A 26109-nucleotide genomic window follows, 5' to 3' on the forward strand; every position below is an offset into this window, starting at 1 on the left:
AATCTGCCGAATGGAATCGCTTCGTAAGAAGCCATCATTTTTCCCAGGACCCTTGTGCATTGATGCACTGACACTTGGCCTGGTTTTAGGAGGTTCCTGACTAGGTCGGATAACTCCCTGGCTTTCTCCTCCGGGAGAAACACCTTTTTCTGTACTGTGTCCAGAATCATCCCTAGGAACAGCAGACGTGTCGTCGGAATCAGCTGCGATTTTGGAATATTTAGAATCCATCCGTGCTGTCGTAGTACTACTTGAGATAGTGCTACTCCGACCTCTAACTGTTCTCTGGACCTTGCCCTTATCAGGAGATCGTCCAAGTAAGGGATAATTAAGACGCCTTTTCTTCGAAGAAGAATCATCATTTCGGCCATTACCTTGGTAAAGACCCGGGGTGCCGTGGACAATCCAAACGGCAGCGTCTGAAACTGATAGTGACAGTTCTGTACCACAAACCTGAGGTACCCTTGGTGAGAAGGGCAAATTGGGACATGGAGGTAAGCATCCTTGATGTCCAGAGACACCATATAGTCCCCTTCTTCCAGGTTCGCTATCACTGCTCTGAGTGATTCCATCTTGAATTTGAACCTTTGTATGTAAGTGTTCAAGGATTTCAGATTTAAAATAGGTCTCACCGAGCCGTCCGGCTTCGGTACCACAAACAGCGTGGAATAATACCCCTTTCCCTGTTGTAGGAGGGGTACCTTGATTATCACCTGCTGGGAATACAGCTTGTGAATGGCTTCCAATACCGCCTCCCTGTCGGGGGGAGACGTTGGTAAAGCAGACTTCAGGAACCGGCGAGGGGGAGACGCCTAGAATTCCAATTTGTACCCCTGAGATACTACCTGCAGGATCCAGGGGTCCACTTGCCAGTGAGCCCACTGCGCGCTGAAATTCTTGAGACGGGCCCCCACCGTGCCTGAGTCCGCTTGTAAGGCCCCAGCGTCATGCTGAGGACTTGGCAGAAGCGGGGGAGGGCTTCTGTTCGTGGGAAGAGGCTGTCTGCTGCAGTCTTTTTCCCCTTCCTCTGCCCCGGGGCAGATATGAGTGGCCTTTTGCCCGCTTGCCCTTATGGGGACGAAAGGACTGAGCCTGAAAAGACGGTGTCTTTTTCTGCTGAGAGGTGACCTGGGGTAAAAAGGTGGATTTCCCAGCCGTTGCCGTGGCCACCAGGTCCGATAGACCGACCCCAAATAACTCCTCCCCTTTATACGGCAATACTTCCATATGCCGTTTGGAATCCGCATCACCTGACCACTGTCGCGTCCATAACCCTCTTCTGGCAGAAATGGACAGCGCACTTACTCTTGATGCCAGAGTGCAAATATCCCTCTGTGCATCTCGCATATATAGAAATGCATCCTTTAAATGCTCTATAGTCAATAATATACTGTCCCTGTCCAGGGTATCAATATTTTCAGTCAGGGAATCCGACCAAGCCACCCCAGCACTGCACATCCAGGCTGAGGCGATTGCTGGTCGTATAATACCAGTATGTGTGTATATACTTTTTAGGATATTTTCCAGCTTCCTATCAGCTGGTTCCTTGAGGGCGGCCGTATCAGGAGACGGTAACGCCACTTGTTTTGATAAGCGTGTGAGCGCCTTATCTACCCTAGGGGGTGTTTCCCAACGCGCCCTAACCTCTGGCGGGAAAGGGTATAATGCCAATAATTTTTTAGAAATTAGCAGTTTTTTATCGGGGGAAACCCACGCTTCATCACACACCTCATTTAATTCATCTGATTCAGGAAAAACTACGGGTAGTTTTTTTCACACCCCACATAATACCCTTTTTTGTGGTACTTGTAGTATCAGAAATGTTCAAAACCTCCTTCATTGCCGTGATCATGTAACGTGTGGCCCTACTGGAAAATACGTTTGTTTCCTCACCGTCGACACTGGAGTCAGTGTCTGTGTCGACCATCTGAGGTAACGGGCGCTTTAGAGCCCCTGACGGTGTTTGAGACGCCTGTACAGGTATTAACTGATTTGCCGGCTGTCTCATGTCGTCAACAGTCTTTTGTAAAGTGCTGACACTATCACGTAATTCCTTCCATAAGACCATCCAGTCAGGTGTCGACTCCCTAGGGGGTGACATCACTAATACAGGCAATTGCTCCGCCTCCACACCATTTTCCTCCTCATACATGTCGACACAACGTACCGACACACAGCACACACACAGGGAATGCTCTGATAGAGGACAGGACCCCACTAGCCCTTTGGGGAGACAGAGGGAGAGTTTGCCAGCACACACCAGAGCGCTATATATATACAGGGATAACCTTATATAAGTGTTTCTCCCTGATATAGCTGCTGTATATATTTATCTGCCAAATTAGTGCCCCCCCTCTCTTGTTTTACCCTGTTTCTGTAGTGCAGGACTGCAGGGGAGAGTCAGGGAGCTTTCCTCCAACGGAGCTGTGAGGAAAAAATGGCGCCAGTGTGCTGAGGAGATAGGCTCCGCCCCCTTCTCGGCGGCCTTTCTCCCGCTTTTTTATGGAAAAATTGGCAGGGGTTAAATGCATCCATATAGCCCAGGAGCTATATGTGATGTATTTTTTGCCATATAAGGTGTTTTTATTGCGTCTCAGGGCGCCCCCCCCCAGCGCCCTGCACCCTCAGTGACCGGAGTGTGAAGTGTGCTGAGAGCAATGGCGCACAGCTGCGGTGCTGTGCGCTACCTTATTGAAGACAGGACGTCTTCTGCCGCCGATTTTCCGGACCTCTTCAGTCTTCTGGCTCTGTAAGGGGGCCGGCGGTGCGGCTCTGGGACCCATCCATGGCTGGGCCTGTGATCGTCCCTCTGGAGCTAATGTCCAGTAGCCTAAGAAGCCCAATCCACTCTGCACGCAGGTGAGTTCGCTTCTTCTCCCCTTAGTCCCTCGGTGCAGTGAGCCTGTTGCCAGCAGGTCTCACTGAAAATAAAAAACCTACTTTAAACTTTTACTCTAAGCAGCTCAGGCCCTTAGTATGCACCCTTCTCGTTCGGGCACAAAAATCTAACTGAGGCTTGGAGGAGGGTCATAGGGGGAGGAGCCAGTGCACACCAGGTAGTCCTAAAGCTTTTACTTTTGTGCCCAGTCTCCTGCGGAGCCGCTATTCCCCATGGTCCTTTCGGAGTCCCCAGCATCCACTAGGACGTCAGAGAAATGTATAAATCATATGTAACTGTGACAGGGAAGGTGGGCCCCTCTCAGCTCTGGGCCCCATAGCAGCTGCAATTCCTGCACCTATGGCAGCTACACCCTGTATATAACACATGTAACTTTGACAGGGAAGATGGCCCCTCTCAGCTCTGGGCCCCATAGCAGCTGCACTCCCTGCATCTATGGTAGATACGCCCTTGTATATAACAGATGTAACTGTGACAGGGAAGGTGGCCCCCCTCAGCTCTGGGCCCTATAGCAGCTGCACTCCCTGCACCTATGGCAGCTACACCCCTGTATATAACACATGTAGCTGTGACAGGGAAGTTGGCCCCTCTCTGCTCTGGGCCCCATAGCAGCTGCACTCCCTGCACCTATGGTAGCTACGCTCTTGTATATAACACATGTAACTGTGACAGGGAAGGTGGCCACTCTCAGCTCTGGGACCTATAGCAGCAGCACTGCCTGCACCTATGGTAGCTACGCTCTTGTATATAACACATGTAACTGTGACAGGGAAGGTGGCCACTCTCAGCTCTGGGACCTATAGCAGCAGCACTCCCTGCACCTATGGTAGCTATGCTCTTGTCCTCACTGTTGTACCAACACCATCACATCCTCCTGCATTGCCAATGTACTCTATCCATTTGGCTCCCACTACTGTAGGGTCAGTAGTGGTGGCACAACACAGAGGTATTCCTGAGGCTATTATAGACTAACTTTGATGCCTGTGGCATTAGATTTAATAGATTTTTGTTTTCCTGTTGCTTCAGACATGTTTATAAATCTGGGCTTGTGTTTTTTACATGCAAAAATTTGTTTAAGTCCCAGTCTGGCACTGACAACGGGAACAAAATTAAACAAAATTCTTTAAATGCAAAATAAACCAGACATTTGTTGTTAGCAGGCAATTAAATAACTCTCTGTAATTCCTATACATATATATATATATTTTTTAAATAAAAGCCATGGCTAAATTCATTGAACATCTTGTGCTAAAAATAGCACATCTACGATCACAATCTCTGACATGCGGGGGGACGCCCAGCACTGGGACATTCCACTCTGTATGTCAAGCCCTACCCCCACCGCAGAAGTGCAAAAGCATTGCACGGTGGTGCTGCTTTCTCACCTGGCGAGTAGCTCCCTGCCTACGCAGCCTAGCTACGGTGGCAGGCGGCTACCTGCCATGTTTTGGGTCACAGCGGCCACGTGTGACATGGCCCAGCAATGGTCCGGACAAGCCAAAAAAGGGGCGCATAGCGGCCATGTCAGTACCGCACACTGGCACAGTAATACATGGGGGTGAAGTGTTATCAGCAGGAGCGGTTCTAGGCGCGAGCAAGCCGGGCGTGTGCCCGTGGTGCGGCCGCAGTCACGCCGCAGGCACCCACCCGCACCCAGGCTGCAGCAGGTGATGTGGGATGTGTGGGCGCCCACTGCAGCTGGCACCATAGTCAGACGCTAGTAGTCCTAATTGACCTTCAGTGTCTGTGCGGCACTATGGGAGAGACGTCATGACGTCTCTCCATTAGATCCGAAGAGCGGGCGGCCAGAGACGGAGGGCTGCAGTGGTCGGGAAGAAGGAGCGGGGCTGGTGAGTATTGTGTTTTTTTGTTTTTGTGTGTGTGTGTAAGCGGCACTACTAGGGGGCATAACTACAGGGAGCACATCTACAGGGGGCATATCTACTGGGGGCACGTCTACTGGGGGCAAATCTACAGGGGGCATATCTACTGGGGGCACGTCTACTGGGGGCATATCTACTGGGGGCACGTCTACTGGGGGCAAATCTACAGGGGGCATAACTACTGGGGGGCAAATCTACAGGGGGCATATCTACAGGGGGCATAACTACAGGGGGCACATCTACTGGGGGTATAACTACAGGGAGCACATCTACAGGGGGCATATCTACTGGGGGCACGTCTACTGGGGGCAAATCTACAGGGGGCATATCTACAGGGGGCATAACTACAGGGGGCACATCTACTGGGGGCACAACTACAGGGGGCACATCTACTGGGGGGGCATATCTACTAAGGGTATATCTACAGGGGGCATATCTACTGGGGGCAAATCTACTGGGGGTATAACTACAGGGGGCACATCTACTGGGGGCAAATCTACTGGGGGTATAACTACAGGGGGCACATCTACTGGGGGCAAATTTACAGACGGCACATCTACAGGCAGCACATCTATTGGGGGCAAATCTACTGGGGGCACAACTACTGGAGGCATATCTACTGAGGTTATAACTACAGGGGGCACAACTACAGGAGGCACATCTACTGGGGGCAAATCTACAGGGGGTACATCTACTGGGGGCACAACTACTGGAGGCATATCTACTGAGGTTATAACTACAGGGGGCACAACTACAGGAGGCACATCTACAGGGGGCATATCTACTGGGGGCACGTCTACTGGGGGCAAATCTACAGGGGGCATATCTACTGGGGGGCAAATCTACAGGGGGCATATCTACAGGGGGCATAACTACAGGGGGCACATCTACTGGGGGTATAACTACAGGGAGCACATCTACTGTGGGCACAACTACAGGGGGCACATCTACTGGGGGGGCATATCTACTAAGGGTATATCTACAGGGGGCATATCTACTGGGGGCAAATCTACTGGGGGTATAACTACAGGGGGCACATCTACTGGGGGCAAATTTACAGACGGCACATCTACAGGCAGCACATCTATTGGGGGCAAATCTACTGGGGGCACAACTACTGGAGGCATATCTACTGAGGTTATAACTACAGGGGGCACAACTACAGGAGGCACATCTACTGGGGGCAAATCTACAGGGGGTACATCTACTGGGGGCACAACTACTGGAGGCATATCTACTGGGGTTATAACTACAGGGGGCACAACTACAGGGGCCACATCTACTGGGGGCAAATCTACAGGGGGTACATCTACTAGGGGCACAACTATTGGAGGCACTTCTACAGGGGGCATATCTACTGGGGGCAAAAACTCTGGGGGCACACCTGGTGATGTAATGTGACTGACAGACACTACTGTGTGGTGTAATGTGACTGATGGACACTGCTGTGCGGTGTAATGTGAATTGGTACTAGTATGTGGCCACGCCCCTTCCCTGTGAAGCCACACCCCTATTTTGCAGCACACTAACCCTATTTTGTCTGTCGGATGGGGGGGGGGGGGGGCAAAGGAAACTTTCGCCCTGGGCGCCACGAGATCTAGAACCAGCCTGGTTATCAGTACACATAACATGCGCCCTTTTCTGTATCCCCTCTCCCCCTCCCCCTATATCGACCCTTCACACATCTACCCCCTTGTACCTAAGGGAATGGGTCACGCTGGAAGATATGTAGCAGTTGTGGCTCAGTCTGCCTGTCGGAGTAGAACAGTGGGCCTAATTCAGAGTTGATCACAGCAGCAAATTTGTTAGCAGTTGGGCAAAACCATGTGCACTGCAGGGGAGGGGGGGGGGGGGGGGGGGGGGCGATATAACCTGTGCAGAAAAAGTTAGATTTGAGTGTGGTGTGTTCAAACTGAAATCTAAATTGCAGTGTAAAAATAAAGCAGCCAGTATTTACCCTGCACAGCAACAAAATAACCCACCCAAACCTGACTCTCTCTGCAAATGTTATATCTGCCCTCCCCCCCCCCCCCCCCCCTGCAGTGCACATGGTTTTGCCCAACTGCTAACAAATTTGCTGCTGCGATCAGGTCTGAATTACCCCCAGTGAGCGGGAAAGTGCTTAGTAGCAATCTTGCAATATAATGATAAAATTATCGAGACTGAGAACTCTGCAGCTTCTTCTCGGCAGAGGCAGATGCATGTCAGCTAATCTGATTGGCCACCAGGCTACCTGTGAAAAAAAAAGGTAAAGAAAAATCTTTATGAAAATGAGAACACAAACAACACCAGGGTGGCAGTCCTGTCTCAGGCTCCCATAGAGGGCTGCAAGTAATTAGTGTTAGCAGGGAGGGCAGAGCGCAGAGGAGTGTGGGCAAGTATGGTCTTGAAAAAGGGGACACAGCCAGCCGAGGAGGGAGACTTGGCACTGCCGGCGTCACTATAGGGGGCGGACCCATCAGCGTCTCAATTGGAGGTGTGCCTAGCCGTCGGTGTCACTAACGGGGGCATACCCATCACTTACGGAGGTGGTGGGATTCCCACAAGCTCCTCCTTTAATGTGAATAGATGGCGTGCACATGCGCATTGGATGTATTCACACGGCGGCAGCACTACAACGGGCAGACTGTTTTAGCAGGGCGGCGGGAAAAGGGCAGGGTGCATTTAGCCCTCCAAAAAGGCTGCAGGTTGTACATACTGTAGCTGGTCTAAATACTACACCTAGTAAGCACCTATCTTCCACTTTATCAGAATCCATTGAAGATCGTCCATCCCCCTTCATTCAGGGGAGGTGTCTACAGCGCCTACTTCAGTAGATCTTCTTACGTCATTTCACTCCCAGAAGCATTTAACGTTTGGTTTATCACTTTATTTTTCCGATTTCAAAGGTTGTTTATTTGGTTCTAGTGCTGATTCACAAATTAATTGTATATTATATATATATATATATATATATATATATAAAACATGAGTGGAACTGTAAGGCCAGATCTGGTCCATTCCATTGCACGTGAACAGATCCGTGCAGACTAGTGCAACAAAGCAGTCAGACAATTTATCAGTTCAGCAGGGGTTCTGTGTCTAGACAGGTAAAGTAATAACATAATTATTTCCTTTTTTAAATGCAAATTCTTTAAAGGAAATCTTCAGTAAAACAAAAAAATATTGCAGAATAAAAAAAATGCACATTTCAGAATGATATATAAGATATGAAATGTGTGTGAAAATATACCCCTGAAATACATTTACTACTAGTCACTACAAAGCCAATGTTTATCATTTGTTATTTATGAGGGTTGTTTTAAGAAAGGTGGGAAAACAGGTAGAAACTCAGGTAATTGCAAGTTGCCAGAGATGGACTTCAAAAACTAATTGCTAAACTAGTACCCTCTAGTCTCAGCACTCACTCTTCAAAGCCCTGAGAGTTAGATGTCACTTCTGGCTGTGTAATCTTTAAGAAGTTATCCAGGTGACTTCACAAATACCTGCTGTTAATGCCATTGTAAGCCACCCTGCAGCCTGACAATGCACTGCATAGTTATTCCAGCTTAAGGAAGCAGCTGAGCTTTTAAGACATCCATCCTCTAAACGCGTAGCTCTGAGCTGAGGCCGCACAAGATGAAACGCAGGGATATATGATCCTGAAACGTGAGGAAACCACTGTGGGAGAGTCCAGTTAAATAAAAGGCATCACATCTTCTAAAAGTCACTACACAATGGGGGTGATTCCGAGTCCGAGTTGTTCGCTCGCTAGCAGATTTTAGCAGAATTGCACACGCTAGGCCGCCGCCCTCTGGGAGTGTATCATCTTAGCTTAGCAGAATAGCAAACGAAAGATTAGCAGAATTGCGAATAGAAAATTCTTAGCAGTTTCTGAGTAGCTCCAGACCTACTCACAGATTGCGATCAGCTCAGGCCGTTTAGTTCCTGGTTTGACGTCACACACACGCCCTGCGTTCGGCCAGCCACTCCCCTGTTTCTCTAGCCACTCCCGCATTTTTCCCTGACACGCCTGCGTTTTTCCGCACACTCCCTGAAAACGGCCAGTTTCCGCCCAGAAACACACACACCTTCTTGTCAATCACACTCCGATCACTTCAACAATGAAAATTCCTCGTTCGGACGTGAGTAAATCTACTAAGTTTTGTGCTAAAATACTTAGCGCATGCGCACTGCGTACCATGTGCATGCGCATTTTTGCCTTAATCGCTCTGTTGTGAAAATCGTCAACGAGCGAACAACTCGGAATGACTCCCAATATGTAGCAGTATTTCTATGCCACAGCCCTGGATTCTCACAACAGTCATTGGCCTCCAAACCATGCACAGTAAGTACATACTATATAGACACAGCAACTGAAAACCAATGCAAAAGACACAGTGATATATGTAATATCCTACATGTTGCAGGCAGCTGCGAGATGTCAGCGCTTTAACAGCTAGATTTGTAGAAAAGGAGACATTAAGTAGACTTTGCATGTTTAAAAAATGACCACTTTAAATCTAGCGGCTAAATCGCCAACATCTCATGGCTGTCTGCAATTCGCAGACTGTTATAGTGTTCACGCTAGAGTGAACGAAAGGCAGGGCACCAGTGCGGGGAAATCAGGCACCTCTGCTCATGCCTAAGGTGCATTCGTGTCCAAAAAGCTGGTGCGGCTGGTCGGGAGGGGTCATGGCCCTGTCTTCATCACTCCTCGGGAGCAGTTATGGAGATGCTAGGTAGGGATGGCCATCGGTGGGTTATCCATCGATGGTACCATCGGTGGATAACCTCGATAGTGGGCAACCATCTGTAAGGGATCCATCGATGGTTTTGCCCATCGATGGTCCCCATTACTTTAGTATTAAGCTAGACGCGAGCCAATCAGAGCCTGGGGGTGCGGCTACATGGGTGTCCAGGGGCGGAGCTATGCTCTGTGCACTTGACACCCTAGAGCAGGCATGTCCAAACTGCGGCCCTCCAGCTGTTGAGAAACTACACATCCCAGCATGCCCTGACACAGCTTTAACATTCTCTGACAGCAAAACTGTGTCAGGGCTTGCTGGGATATGTAGTTTCACAACAGCTGGAGGGCCACAGTTTGGACATGCCTGCCCTAGAGAGAAAAAATAAATAAATTGATAGCTCTTTACCATCGATGGTGGGAAACCATCTGTTTCTGCCCCATCGATGGTAAAAGTAGTTACCATCGGTCATAGGCCATCGATAATGTTCAGTCATCAATGGTCGATGGCCATCCTTAATGCTAGGTTTTCCCCCAAGCTTTCCCCTCACTATGAATAGATGGTGTGCACATGCGCATGGCATCTATTCCCCGGCGGTGATTGTGAATCGTAACATTTCTCACTGCGGCCTGCGGGTGGAGACAGTGGTGCACTGCCATAAGGTCAGGGCATATTATTATTATTATCCTTTATTTATATGGCGCCACAAGGGTTCCGCAGTGCCCAATTACTGTCCATTTAAAATTGTGCAGGACGCAGTGCCCTGCTGAAACAACCTAGGGTGAAGACTATGTTACATATACACTAAAGGGGGTGTACTACAATATACCGATGCCAGGACCCCAACCGGCGGAATACCAACAGCGGGGCGAGCGCAAAAGAGCCCCTTGCTCCCGACCGCCGGGATACCGACAGCCAGGATATCAAGTGCCTCCCCCCTCAAGGGGCCTTTTTCTAAAATTCATTGAAAAACAGATTATCATCGCCACAATCCATAACATCTGAGGCAGCAGAGTGATAGCGGCTTGCAGCGGCAAGGGTTAACGTAATCTCTGAAGAGTAAAATCTGTTTACTAAAGATATAAATTTGCACCAGCCCCAATATCATTGGCTGAATTTGCATCATTGTAAATAATACATTAGCACATAAATAGTTCAGGAAAGAGTGAAGCAAATAAATGGCAACAAAACCACCATCGCAAATCTGCATTTATAAAGCTAAACGCATATTGGCCCTCATTCCGAGTTGTTCGCTCGCAAGCTGCTTTTAGCAGCTTTGCACACGCTAAGCCGCCGCCTACTGGGAGTGAATCTTAGCTTATCAAAATTGCGAACGAAAGATTAGCAAAATTGCGAATAGACACTTCTTAGCAGTTTCTGAGTAGCTCCAGACTTACTCGGCATCTGCGATCAGTTCAGTCAGTTTCGTTCCTGGTTTGACGTCACAAACACACCCAGCGTTCGGCCAGACACTCCCCCGTTTCTCCAGCCACTCCCGCGTTTTTCCCAGAAACGGTAGCGTTTTTTCGCACACACCCATAAAACGGCCAGTTTCCGCCCAGAAACACCCACTTCCTGTCAATCACATTACGATCACCAGAACGAAGAAAAAACCTCGTAATGCCGTGACAAAATACCTAACTGCATAGCAAATTTACTTGGCGCAGTCGTACTGCGGACATTGCGCATGCGCATTAGCGACTAATCGCTCCGTTGCGACAAAAAAATAACGAGCGAACAACTCGGAATGACCCCCATTGTAATGGAGCAATTACAACTTTTTTTTAATAGTAAAAAAAATGACATTGTTACAAAGCTCCATACTATGCAACAGGATCAGTATGAGATCCCGCCGGACGGGATGCCGGCGGTCGGAATACCGACACCGGGATCCCAACCGGCACAATCCTGACAGGGGGGCGAGCGTAACACAGCCCCTTGCGGGCTCGCTGCGGGCACACTAATTTATTCTCCCTCTATGGGTGTCGTGGACACCCACAGAGGGAGAATATGTCAGGATTGTGCCGGTCGGGATTCCGGTGTCGGTATTCCGACCGCCGGGATTCCGTCCGGCGGGATCTTGACCACATCCTTATACAACAATGGCATAAAACATGTAATGCAGCCTCTAATGAAGCAGTGGAAGGGTTAAAGACTGGGTACAGAAAATAAAGACAGAGAAATGTGAATAACTGTGAATACCTTGCAGCATCTTATTGTTTTACATGTGTGGGCTGCATTCTTTCCAGCTAACAATAAGAAGATTAGTGCACACAAATTAGCAAGGTTAAAGGTTTCATCTACTTATTACACAGGGACTTAGCTTCTATTCAGCTAAAATACATGAAATTAGATACCTAAATATCAAAAACATTTTTGTAGAACAGAATAAACATTAAAATAAGATCACATTGCAAATAAACAGACTATATAACTCGACAAGCATGAGCCTCAGATGAATTGTGCACCTTTGTATAACTTCCCACATGTCCTGTTTCAGGCCACGTTCCACCCCACTACTACCGGATGTTGATAACTGAAACAGGAGAGTGCTGCCAGTGAGACCTGGCAGAGAGAGACAACTCCACCTGAGTAATACCGCTTTCACAGGGTTATTGCTGGGGTAACTCAGGTCGCGGCTCATTGTGAAAGGGTCCCCGAAAAATAACCCAGGTCCAGTGACCTGGGAATCCAACACGTATAGTGAGTAGGGTAAGCGGGCAGTGTGAAGGTGTGACCTGGGTCATCCGAGTTGGGCCCTGTTTATAACATCTGAAGAGCCAAAGATGTCATCTCCAAGCGCAACACTGTATGCAGCGTAAACGGCACTGACCTGGGAAGAACCTGGGTCTGAGCCACGGTGTGAATGTCCCGGGATGGTGTGAAAGGGGTATAAGTGATGCCGCTTTCATATCGCAATGCCGGGTAGCACCTGGAAATTGGAAACGGGTGCTTCCTGGGTTCGACCTGGCATTGGACCCTTTCACATTGGCTTCCCGACCCGGCAATATGTGTGCGGATGTCCTCTCCTTCACGCAGGGAGAGAACTGACTGCCGCTGCCTCTCTCCCCAGCCCAGCACTGAGCAGTCAGCTCTCTCCCTGTTGAGGGACTGGGCCCACACCGGGCCCCTCCAATAGGCCCAGGTACAGAGTACTCTATCTCCCCCCAACCCTCGACATCACTGTCCCAGGGGCAAACGCAGGATTTCTTGAGGGGGGTTTCCAAATATCATCCATAATCTCTCACTCCGCGGAACATTGGAGCAAGTGCGGGAGTCTGAGAGAGTGGCAGAAGTACCTAGTACAGATGGTCTGTAGTATAGGCTGTATAAAACATACTTAAGAAATATAAATAACAAGTGGTCAGGAAAAGTTTAAACATCCCATAATAAATAACAACACAAATCTAATAGAACCAGTAGGAGACAGAACTACACTTTCTAAGCATACATTCTCCCACCTCATGGCAAGGCACCTGTTTCTCCTTCCTGGTAGCTGCTCTCTGGTCTAGTGCACTGATTGAGGGCTCAGATCAACACATACAGCAAACTTGATAAAAGAAGCTACTACCACCGGGCAGCTGCAGCAGCTCCGCTCTGTCCCTTACCCTGCATGTTGTGGCAGAAGCTCTAGTAATAGTATTATATACTATTGCTATTGTGGTACTAATATGAGCATCTAGCCAAGCAGAGGGGGGTTTCCGGGCAACCAGAACCCCCCCTTGCGTTTGCCTATGTGTCCATCCCCAAAACTCCACAGAGACTGCACTCACTATAATAATCCACTTAAAGCAATGGCATAGGCAAAACACAGGGGGTTTTAAGTTGCCCAGAAACTCCCCTCCTCTAGCTTGTGACTCAAATCATGACAACTGGGACTTGTACATGTGTCCTTCCCGCTTGAGATCCCTTTTTAGATTAGTGGCCCTGACATGGCTGCCACGTCACCACGTCACATACGGAGGCGGCGCTTGGAGATCCAATGATCCGCATATGACGCCTGCTCCTATAGTGTGAACAGGTAACAGGTCGCATTGACCCGGTAACCTGTTCGGACTGCAGAGCAATCCGGATCCGCTCCGTGTTTAACCCTGCTTCAAACACAGGTTGAGTTGCTCAACACGGGATATTTCGGGATACGATCTCTAAGTCGACAAGACTTAGGTCGACATTGTCTAGGTCGACCACTATTGGTCGACAGTAAGTAGGTCGACATGGTTTCTAGGTCAACAGGGACTCTAGGTCGACATGTACTAGGTCGACATGACAAAAGGTCGGCATGAGTTCTTTAAAAAAAATGTCTTCATTTTTTTTTTTTACTTTTTCATACTTTACGATCCACGTGGACTACAATTGGGAACGGTAACCTGTGCCGTGCGCAGCGGTAGCGGAGCGAGGCACCATTGGACACGGTGCACTATTTTGGGTTCCCGGTCACTCTACGAAGAAAACGACACCCAAAAAAATAAAAAACGCTAGAACCCATGTCGACCTACTTACTGTTGACCAATAGTGGTCGACCTAGACACTGTCGACCTAAGTCTAGTCTATCTACCATACCACACCCGGATATTTCCCCTGGCCCCTTTCACACTGCACACAAACCCGGGTTACTGTGCGTTCACGTGCAATAACCCGGGTTTATTTTTGGCAGTGTGAAAGGGGTATAAGTGACCATAATAAAACTATTTGATGTAATTAAATTGGGTCAAATGGCTGTTACAGGTTGAGCATCCCATTTCTAAAACGCTTGGGACCAGAAGTATTTTGGATATCGGATTTTTCCGTAGTTTGGAATAATTGCATACCATAATGAGATATCATAGTGATGGGACCTAAGTCTAAGCACACAATTAATTTATGTTTCATATACACCTTATACACACAGCCTGAAGGTCATTTAATACAATATTTGTAATAACTGTGTATTAAGCAAAGTTTGTGTACACTGAGCCATCAGAAAACAAAGGTTTCACTATCTCACTCTCACTCAAAAAATTCCGTATTTCTGAATATTTGGATATGGGATACTCAACCTGTATATACATTTAAAAAAAAAATTGAAAAATGATAGAAAGCTATTTTTTTTAGCAACGTAAGTGCTCTCATTGCATTTGGGGTGCATAAAAATGGGTATAAGTATATATCTGTGTCATTTTAGGAGACATTAAAAAACGGTTTACTCCCACACTTGTTCCACTCATTAAGCACCCCAATATAGCTGTCCCATACCTTGTACCCCAATTTCTATAACTTTGCATTCTTTGACCCCCAAAAATGACATGTCAATATTAGCCAATTAAATATAATATAAAACTGCCTAATGGGGGTAAATCCAAGTTGATCGCAGCAGGAATTTTTTTAGCAGTTGGGCAAAACCATGTGCACTGCAGGGGAGGCAGATATAACATGTACAGAGAGAGTTAGATTTGGGTGTGGTGTGTTCAATCTGCAATCTAAATTGCAGTGTAAAAATAAAGCAGCCAGTATTTACCCTGCACAGAAACAAAATAACCCACCCAAATCTAACTCTTTCTGCACATATTATATCTGCTTCCCCTGCAGTGCACATGGTTTTGCCCAACTGCTAAAAAAATTCCTGCTGCGATCAACTTGGAATTACCTCCAATGTCCCAGGGGTTCTGAACCAAACACTGACATTTTTATCATAAAAAAATAGTTTATGGAGGTACTTCAGTGAGAATTTCTTAAATTGCACAAGATCCTACAGCCACCTCTATACCCCAAGGTTACAGTGCCCCCCAATGGATGTAAGAGAAATAATAATTGGTTTTCAGACTATACTTTACCCATAAGTAATTCATCAGAACTGCACCTATTTACTTTCAGCTAGAATCCTCAGGTTAATTCTGATATAGGGGGTCATTCCGAGTTGATCGCTAGCTCAAAATGTTCGCTGCACAGCGATTAATCAAAAAAACGGCACTTCTGCGCATGCGTATGCTGTGCAATGCGCACGTGCGACGTACTTTCACAACGGCCGATGTAGTTTTACACAAGGTCTAGCGAAGCATTTCAGTCGCACTGCTGGCCGCAGAGTGATTGACAGGAAGAGGGCGTTTCTGGGTGTCAACTGACCGTTTTCAGGGAGTGTTCAGAAAAACGCAGCCGTGCCAGGAAAAACGCAGGCGTGGTTGGGAGAACGCAGGGCGTGTTTGTGACGTCAAAACAGGAACTGAACAGTCTGAAGTGATCGCAAGCGCTGAGTAGGTCTGAAGCTACTCTAAAACTGCACAATTTTTTTTGTAGCCGCTCTGCGATCCTTTCGATCGCACTTCTGCTAAGCTAAAATACACTCCCAGAGGGCGGCGGCTTAGTGTTTACACGACTGCTAAAAACTGCTAGCGAGCGATCAACTCGGAATCACCCCCATACTGTAGAAGTTTGGAGGAGTTTAGCAAAAGCAAACTGATTTTTTTTTTAATTGTATGGTAAGGATGGGTTATGTGAAGAGAAATCAGATACAAACAAAATATACCAGATTTGGGCTTCTTTGGAGGATACATGCTGCCAAAAATGATACAAGCATACAGAGGGCCTTATTCTGAAATGCATGCAAAGATGGTGTACTCAGCAGCGGTCACCCATCTGAGACTTTATGCAAATGCACCCACAAAACTGTGGGCCTAATTCAGAGCTGATCGTAGCTGTACTAAATTTAGCACGTCTACGATCATTTACTCTGACATGCGGGGGGGGGGGGGGGGGGGACGTCCGGCACAGGGCTAGTCCGCCCCCGCATGTCATGCCCTACCCCCCCGATCCCCCCCGCAAAGGTGCAAACGCATTGCACGGCTGCAATGGTTTTGCACCTGGCAAGTAGCTCCCTGCCAGCGCAGCTCCTGCGCGCTGGCAGCCGCTACCCACTGCGTCCCGGGTCGCAGCGGCTGTGTGTATGCAACGGTCCAGACATGCCCCCATTGTCTGGGTCGCGCCCCGCCAACGCCATTACCATGCCCCCTATCTCACTGCGACCGCCTCTACCTGTCAATCAGGCAGAGGCAATCACAGCCATGAGATGCTTTTAGCATCTCACTGGGCTCCCGGGTTTAGTACACGCAGTGCAGCCGCTGCGCGAGCGCACGCCACAAAAGGATTCAGATATGATTGTATCTGAATTAGCCCCTGTATCCCTTGTGTACATCTGTGCAGCCATATGTGCAGAGCCGGTAAGGCAGGGGCAAGAGGGGTGGCCGTCCTGGGGCCCCCACACATTAGGGGCCCCCACACCCTAAGTTTCACTGAAAAGCTGTTACTAAACAGTTGAGCCGCTGAAGGAAGACTCCTACAAAACGGTTTTATAGGAGTCATCCTTCGGCGGCTCAGCTGTTCAGTAATCAGTGGCCGCCGAGGAGCTCCTGCACAGTCAGTCTCGCGAGACAGGGAAATCCCGCGAGACAGTGACTGCAAGCCGGCAGACAGCCTGCGCTCCCTACTGGAATGTGTGTGTGTGTGCGCGTGTGTGTGTATATGTGTGTATCATGTATGTGTGTGCGTGAGCGAGGCCCCGGGAGGAGAGGGAGGGGGGTTTGTCGAGACTTCGCCAGAGATCATAGGTGGGGGACCCCACAATCTACGTTGCCCTGGGACCCCACCACCTTTAATCCGGCCCTGCATATGTGCAAGGACTGAGACGCTGAGATCTGTGTATGCAGCAGCTTGCACTGACACATCTGCGATGCTCCCATAACATGCTTATTATACAGACCACATTTGGGATGTAATGAAGTCCGTGTTCAGCGGCCGTGTGGGATGCCGGACGAACTCGGATGTTTTTTCAAAGGTGCAATCATGTACAAGGGTAAACCATGCCTGGTAAATGATTGCTACTTTAAAGAAAAGTCAAAGTTCGGCCAGCATCCCGCACGGCCACCAAACCCAGACTTCATTACATCCCGGCCCATTTCTGCGTTAAATTCTAGCCACTGCCCAGGAACACCCATTGTTTTTCACAACATTTCTGATACTTTGCGTCTTGATCACAACAGCGCCTTCGTGTGTACACTGACATATTATTATAAATGTGTGTCCAGAAGTGGGATATTTCTGTGTATTCTTCTATTGCCAAAACATGGTACTGCTTTTTATTGATCTACAGATGTGTCCAAATACATCCTGCCCCAATACGCCACATAGCGGGAAATGCCTGGCGTGACTGAGCTGACAGGTCCCGTGCAACTCCGTTAGCGTCGGTGTCTTTTTTTACTGAAACTGCATCTTATTCGCATCACTGTGCGAATAAGACGCACAAGCAAACTCTGCTGATTAAGATAATATGGGCCCTATATTCTGTGTGCATCTGTATCTGCATATGAAATGGTACATTACAGTGTTCTCTAGGAAAAACTTACCATTTCGTATGCAGGTACAGTCGCACACGGCATATAGGCATGCCGCATATCATTTTAATCAGCATAAACTGCTTGTGCGTCCTATTTGCATCATTTTGCAAATAAGAACACATTTCAATGGAAAAGGTGCTACTGAGTCACGTCGTGACTAGAAGGGCTGTTTAACATGTAGGGAGGCTAGATGTAAGTGGACACAACTGTACATACTAATTTTAAATTAATAAATAAGATTGTACGAAAAGTTTAAAAGCAGAAAAAGTATTTAATAACTCACCAACTGAAGGAAGTACGAATACATCTGCTGCTCATAGGAACCCAGGTACTGACTGGAGAACGTTCTGTAATAATTCAAAACTAGAAATTTACTTAATACATTTGCTATAGTGCAGTAAATAGGTCATTGTTACACGTCATCGTGGCTCTGCTCCGGATATACAGTGCAGATAAAGCAGGTATTGTATAGCAGGGGGTCGGGCTACGATGTGATTCACGGGTCCCCTCGGACCGCCCACTTGTGCTCTGTAAGTGGGTGGCCGAGGGGGAGGGGGGTCGTGGGGGCTGAGAGCAGCTGGTTTGGGATGTGGGAGACCTGCCCACGTTCCCAGGGGGCTGGGAGTGCCGCCTGATTTTCTGGAGACTCATGGTCGGTCCAGGAGGGTATGCAAGTATGCTCCCCTCACATGTGGCTGAGCTCCCTGGCCTCAAAGTTGGGAGCTATGGTTAAATCCATACCAGATGTATCCTCTGGGAGATGCAAAGATTAGGTCTACAAAGCCTAGTAGACAGCTTTTTCTGCTAAACACTACTTCTTCATCACCTGGAGTGCCGCAGACTTTGCTTATCCATATCCTGATTCATCACTGAGGGCACTCATCCAAGATACTATATTTAGCTACGAGTGCTGATTCTACACTTGGACTATATATATATATATATATATATATATACATACATCTCTCTCTCTCTCTCTATATATATATATATATATATATATATATACAGGGGGGTGGAGGATATAGCGACCAACGTTGTCTTAAATTAATTCAATAAAAGTGGATCTAAAAGTATATAAAAACTGACCAGATCAGATAAATCTGAAAAATGGGAATTTATTTATACATTAAAACAGACAATGATTACACAACTATACTAAAAATTACTAAAATTTGAACAGCAAATCTTCTTAAAAAATAGGATAAAAACAATAGACACAATGCAATATAATACCAGTTAAAATGTATGTTAAAATATGTAAAACAATTTTAACTTAACTTGGTATGAGGTCACTGCCAGGTAGCCCAACGCATTTCGTCATTCAGACTTCATCAAGGGGGTTATATACTTTTAGATCCACTTTTATTTAATTAATTTAAGACACCGTTGGTCGCTATATCCCCCACCCCCCTGTGTGTTTTTTCCGTTGCTTCAGGGAACCACCATCCCTGTGTTTTGGGGGACAGCTGACGCCCTGTATTAAGCCTTAGGCAGTGTCATTTATTTCAACTACACGTGGTTCTTAGTTTATTGGTGTTGTACACAAGTGGCGCAATAATCTCCCCCCTATTTTTAAATATATATATATATATATCCACACACCACTCGGCGGCACTCCGGACAAATAAAATGAAGACTACAAAGTCATCTTGGATTAAATCGACGTTTCAGTGCTCGGCTGCACTTTTATCAAGATTATCAGACAGCTTGATAAAAGTGCCGCCGAGCACTGAAACGTCGATTTAATCCAAGATGACTTTGTAGTCTTCATTTTATTTGTCCGGAGTGCCGCCGAGTGGTGTGTGGATATTGTGGGCCGTTGCAACACGGCCGTCACGGAGGGCACCTGGCAAGTTTCTACACTGGGACAATAGGAGTGCCGGATCTGGTGGATATATATATATATATATATATATATATATATATATATAGAGAGAGAGATCTCTCTCTCTATATAGATATAGATATAGAGATCTCTCTCTCTCTCTCTATATATATATATATATATATATATATATATATATAGATAGATAGAGAGAGATTGATTCATAGTAGACTTACCATGGTTAAATCTATTTCTGCGAGGTACACTGGATTCCACAGGGAATACATCGGGGATGTAGAGTTGGATCTTGATCCTAGGCACCAACAAAGCTTTGACTGTTCCCAGGATGCATTGCCTCCTCTATAACCCTGCCTCCAGGCACTGGAGCTTAGTTTCGTTAACTAGTCCAATGCAGTAGCAGGTAAAAGAGACGGTAGATGTTAGTCACATAGAACCACATTCTCACGACAGGAGAATGGACTAGCGGCTAATGCCATATAAACCCAAACAAGCTAAGTGCGTCAGGGTGGGCGCCCTGTGGAATCCAGTATACCTCGCAGAAAGAGATTTAACCATGGTAAGTCTACTATAAATCTCCTTTTCTGCAGCGGGGTAGACTGGGATTCCACGGGGAATACATTTGGGATGTCCTAAATCAGTTCCTCGTGGGAGGGGACACACCGAAGCGGGCACAAGAACCTGACGTCCAAAGGAAGCATCCTGGGAGACGGTAGTATCAAAGGCATGGGGGTAAATTTACTAAGGTGGGAGATTTTTTAGAACTGGTGATGTTGCCCATGGCAACCAATCAGATTCTACTTACCATTTATCTAGCTGCTTCTAGCAGATAATAGATATAATCTGATTGGTTGCTATGGGCAACATCACTAGTTCTAAAAATCTCCCACCTTAGTAAATTTCCCCCATGGAACCTGATGAACGTGTTCACTGAGGACCACGTAGCGCCTTGCACAATTGTTCAGCGGACGCGCCTCGGCGGGCCACCCAAGAAGGTCCAACATACTGAGTAGAATGGGCTTTGATAGCAGCAGGAGCTGGAAGACCAGCCTGTGCATAGGCTTGTGCAATCACCATTGTAATTCATTTGGCCAAAGTTTGCTTATTCGCAGGCCAGCCACGTTTGTGAAAGCCAAAAAGTACAAAAAGGGTATCTGACTTCCTGTGGGAGGCAGTCCTCTCTACGTAAATATGGAGACCCCATACCACATCCAAAGACCGCTCTTTGGAGGACAAACCAGAAGAGATAAAGGCTGGAACCACAACCTCTTGGTTAAGATGAAAAGATGATACCACCTTAGGTAGATAATCAGGGCGAGTTCGAAGAACTGCCCGGTCACGGAGAAAAATCAGAAAGGGTGGACAACAGGACAAAGCACCTAAGTCCGACACCCTCCTAGCAGAGGCAATAGCCAGTAAAAACACGACCTTAAGTGTAAGACATTTAAGATCCACAGACTCAAGAGGTTCAAATGGAGACTCTTGAAGGCCATTTAAGACAACAGACAGATCCCATGGAGCCACAGGAGGGACATAGGGAGGCTGAATCCGTAAAACGCCCTGAGTGAATGTATGAACGTCAGGAATAGACGCAATTTTCCTCTGAAACCACACCGACAAGGCAGATATATGAACCTTGAGGGAGACCAGACAAAGGCCTAAATCTAGGCCTTGTTGCAGAAAAGCCAAAAGTCTAGAAGTTCTGAACGAATAGGCATCATAATTCTTAGCAGTACACCATGTGAAGTAAGAGTTCCAGACCCTGTAATAAATCCGTGCAGAAGCCGGTTTGCGAGCCTTCAACATAGTTTGAATAACTGCCTTAGAGAATCCCATGGCCCTCAGGAGTGAAGCTTCAAGAGCCACGCTGTCAAAGCCAGTCTGGCCAGGGCCGGATAGACACAAGGGCCCTGAACAAGGAGGTCTGGGCGTTGAGGAAGTAGAAGAGGACGCTCGATAGACAGACCCTGCAGGTCTGAGAACCAATGCCGTCTGGGCCACGCTGGAGCGACTACAAAGTAGTATTCCTCTTTCTTGCTTGAACTTCCGGAGCACCCTGGGCAGGAGTGACACTGGAGGGAACACGTATGGCAGCCGAAAGTTCCATGGAATTGCCAGTGCATCCACGAACGCTGCTTGAGGATCCCTTGTCCTTGATCCGAAGACCGGAACCTTGTGATTGTGTCGAGATGCCATCAGGTCTACATCTGGTAGGCCCCACTTGTCCACTAGGAGTTGAAAGACTACCGGATGAAGACTCCACTCTCCGGCGTGTACATCCTGACGACTGAGGAAATCCGCTTCCCAGTTGAGGACTCCGGGAATGAACACTGCCGATATTGCTGGCAGATGGCATTCCGCCCAACGGAGGATTTTTGATACTTCCAGCATTGCCATGCGGCTTCGAGTGCCATCTTGATGATTTATGTATGCCACAGTAGTGTCGTTGTCTGATTGTACTTGAACAGGCCTGTTCTGTACTAGAGGCTGGGCCAGTGTCAACGCAATTCCAGAATGTTTATCGAGAGGAGGATTCCTACCTGGTCCACCGACCCTGGAGAGAGTGCTGCACCAACACCGCACTCCAGCCCCGCAGACTGGCATCCATTGTCAGGAGGACTCACTTACTGGAGATCCAGAAGGAACGGCCCCTGCTCAACTGTTGGTCATGTAGCCACCAGCTCAGTGACAGACGAACCTCCGGAGTCAAGGAGATCATTTGAGACCTGATCCGATGAGGCAGTCCGTCCCACTTGGAAAGGATTAACCTCTGCAGAGGGTGGGAATTAAATTGAGCGTACTCTACCATGTCGAAAGCTGACACCATGAGGCCTAGTATTTGCATCACTGAGTGTATCGAAACTCGGCAAGAGAGGAAATATCTGATCCTGTCCTGAAGTTTCAGGACTTTCTCTGGAGACAAAAACAATCGTTGGCTGTGTGTGTCCAGTAGTGCCTCCAGGTACACCATGCTCCGAGCAGGGACCAGCGAGGACTTTTTTCCAGTTGATGAGCCACCCGTGGGCTTGTAGGAATTGGACCGTCAGTTCCAGATGACTGAGGAGAACATCTTGGGAGTTCGCCAGGATCAGCAAGTCGTCCAGATACGGCAGGATCCTGATTCCCTAAAGTCGGAGAAGAGCCGTCATTACGGCCATGACCTTGGTGAAGATCCGAGGGGCCGTGGCCAATCCAAAAGGCAGTGCCTGGAATTGATAATGTACGTTGCTAAATAGCAAACCGCATATATTGCTGATGCGACATGGCAATAGGTATGTGCAGGTAAGCATCCTGTATGTCCAGGAATACCATATAATCTTCAGGTTACATGGCCAGCACAATAGAGCTCAGAGTTTCCATACGGAATTTGGACACTCACAAATTTGTTCAATGATTTGAGGTTGAGTATAGGCCAGAAGGACCCATTTGGCTGCGGAACTAGAAACAGGGTCGAATAGTATCCCCTGCCTCTCTGAGACAGAGGTACCGGCACTACCACTCCTGTGTCCAGGAGGAATTGTACAACCAAGTGTAGAGCTTGTGCTTTTAATGGATCCGCAGGGATAATCCTTGTGCAAAACTGGCGAGAAGGACGTCTCTTGAAAGAGTGAGAGACCACCAGTGAGAGACAACTTCCCGCACCCAGGCATCCGAAGTGGTCTTTAACCAGGCCTGGGCGAACTGCAGAAGTTGGCCCCCCACCCTTGGGTCCCCAGGGGGGCCCACCCCGTCATGCAGCAGGCTTGTCTTGTTTGGAAGCAGGCTGACAGGCGGCCCAGGATTGTTTAGATTTGGGCTTAGTGGTTTTGGAAGCACGAGCCTGTCTCGGGTACGCCTGACCTTTTGCTTTCCCTGGAGGTCGAAAGAAACAAAAAGTGGTACACTTAGCATTCGGAGCAGAAGGATTAGTACTTTGGAGAAACACAGTCTTAGCAGTCGCCAAGTCAGTCACAATCTTGTTCAGATCCTCCCCATATAGGATGTCTCCCTTAAAAGGGAGCACCTCCAAGGTCTTTTTGGAGTCCAGGTCCACCTTCCAGGACCTCAACCACAGAATTCGGCGAGCCAGGATAGATGTAGTAGACGCCCTGGCCGCCATTAAACCTCAGAGGCCGCCTCCTGAATATAGTGGCAGACAGATATTGTCTGGCAGTGTCAGAAAAATCCTGAGGCAGCTCATCCTTAATTGCCTGAATCCATGCTTCAATTCCTTTTGCAGCCCAGGAGGCTGCCATAGTGGGTCTATGTACCGCAACAGTAAGGGAGTAAATAGTGCATCCCTCCACACGCTAATCCGTCAGTTCCTTCAGCAAGGTGACAGTGGTGACAGGTAGAGTAGATGACACCACAAGACGGGCGACATGAGAGTTCACCGGCAGTCGAGTTTACCACTTGTTACTCAACTCAGCAGGGATAGGATAACGAGCTAGCATCTTTTTAGACAGGGAAAATTTATTTCCTGGAGACAACCAGGATTCCTAACGTATGTCAATTAAATGGTCAGGATGTGGTAAGACTACTTTAGCAACTTTCTGACGTATAAATTTATCAAGTTTCTTAAGGCCCATACACATTAGACGATGTCGCTCTGTGAGCGACATCGTCTAATGTTTCCCCCTCCCGGGCCGGCCGGCCGGCGGCCGACTATGCACACTGAGCGATATGACAGCTCATATCGCTCAGTGACGTCACGCCCCCGCCAGCGCTGCATGAAGGTCGTGGACGACAGTCCACATCCTTCATGCATGCCCTACCGACAGCGACGATCGTTGCCGACCCGCGGGGCCGCGCATCGTTCGTCGCTGGCGGCATACACACTTAACGATTAAAGGAGCGACGTCGCTCAAGGAGGGGGAAAATGAGCGACGTTGCTCATTTAATCGTTAAGTGTGTACGGACCTTTAGACGCAGTAGTAGGCTTAAAGTCATCATCTACTTGGAGATTTAGCTTAATAGCCTCCACTAGGTCAGGAACATCAACTTGGGTTGTAGATTCCTCATCAGAAGCAACTGTATCAGTGTCTGACGGATCAGTATATTACCCATCCTCATCGGAAGAATTATCTGAAATATTAGTGGATTGTGAGGAAGAAATGGCCTGCTTAGATGACCCCTTGGTGCGGGGTAGACTTTTTGTCTAACCAAAGATTGATTTAATTGTTGTAATTGGGTAGAGTGTCCGCCCAGGGCGGATTAACTACAGGGACAATGGGGGTCATTCTGACATAATTGCTCGCTGCAGTTCTTCGCAGCAATCAGTTCAGAAGTGCGCATGCACCGGGGGCCGCAGTGCACCGGCGCATGGCTGACAGCCGACATTAGCCTAGCGATCGCCTCTGCCTGATTGAGAGGCAGAGGCGGTCGGGGGTGGCACGGCGGCAATTGCCCACTGTTTTGTGGGCCCCCCATGCTGGGGGCGGGCCACAGTGGCTGCGTGACGTCACACACAGCCGCTGCGACCTGGGCAGCGACGAGTAGCTCCCGGCCAGCACGCAAAAGCTGCGCTGGCCAGGAGCTACTCTTGAAGTGCAAAAGCATCGCCGCTGTGCAATGCTTTTGCACTTCTGCAATGGGGCAGGGACTGACATGCGGGGCGGTCTAGCCCTGTGCTGGGTGTCCCCCCGCATGTCTGTGTTCCTGATCGTAGCTGTGCTAAATTTAGCACAGCTACGATCAAGTCTGAATCACCCCCAATAAGTGGCTGTAATGGCACAGGAGGTCCCACAGGGGGCGTAAGACGTGTCACAAGTGTATTCAGCATACTTGAGAATGCTGCCCAAGGTGGGTCCTGATTTGCCACAGGAGATGCATGTTGACTGGGAGGTGTATGGCACCCAGCGCCTGAACCAGCGGCTAAAACTTCCCCCTCAGGTAAATCCGTGGTGCCAACACTGCAGGATGCAGAAGCATCTGCGGATTTCCCGCCCTGTATGGCAGTCATTATAAGGAATGTAGCCTTAGAGCAGCGAGCGACAGGTAGCTCGGCACCGCTTTTTAAGTAGCTCGTGGAGGTGGGTGCATATTTATATGGTGCTGGCCGACAGCCAATCAGAGCTTGCGCGCCGACTCCTGATTGGCTGGCGGTCCGCACCATGGGGGTCATTCCGAGTCGATCGTAGCTGTCCTAAATTTAGCACAGCTACGATCAGGCACTCAGACATGGAGGGGAATGCCCAGCACAGGGCTAGTCTGCCCCGCATGTCAGTGCCACCCCCCCCCCCCAGAAATGCAAATGCATCGCACAGCGGCGATGCTTTTGCATTTGAGAAATAACTCCCGGCCAGCGCAGCTCCTGTGGCTGGCCGGGAGAACCTCTTCGCTGCCCGGGTCGCAGCGGCTGCGTGTGATGTCACGGAGCCGACGCGGCCCGCCCCCCCCCCCCCCAACGGTC

The 26109-nt window shown here is 48.4% G+C and overlaps 1 long non-coding RNA gene across 5 annotated transcripts in view; it reads right to left on the reverse strand.

The window, feature by feature from the left end:
- LOC134968615 (uncharacterized) overlaps positions 1-26109 on the reverse strand; it is a 305385-nt gene that overhangs the window by 250858 nt on the left and 28418 nt on the right. For 3 of the 5 annotated variants that reach the window (XR_010189341.1, XR_010189340.1, XR_010189337.1), the window contains exon 2: positions 18156-18219. This is a non-coding gene — a long non-coding RNA (uncharacterized LOC134968615). Of the gene's footprint in view, positions 1-11711; positions 11759-18155; positions 18220-26109 lie in introns of all 5 variants that reach the window. The other 2 variants (XR_010189339.1, XR_010189338.1) reach the window with 1 other exon arrangement.

Source organism: Pseudophryne corroboree, chromosome 11, assembly GCF_028390025.1.
Source record: "Pseudophryne corroboree isolate aPseCor3 chromosome 11, aPseCor3.hap2, whole genome shotgun sequence".
NCBI lineage: Eukaryota > Metazoa > Chordata > Amphibia > Anura > Myobatrachidae > Pseudophryne > Pseudophryne corroboree.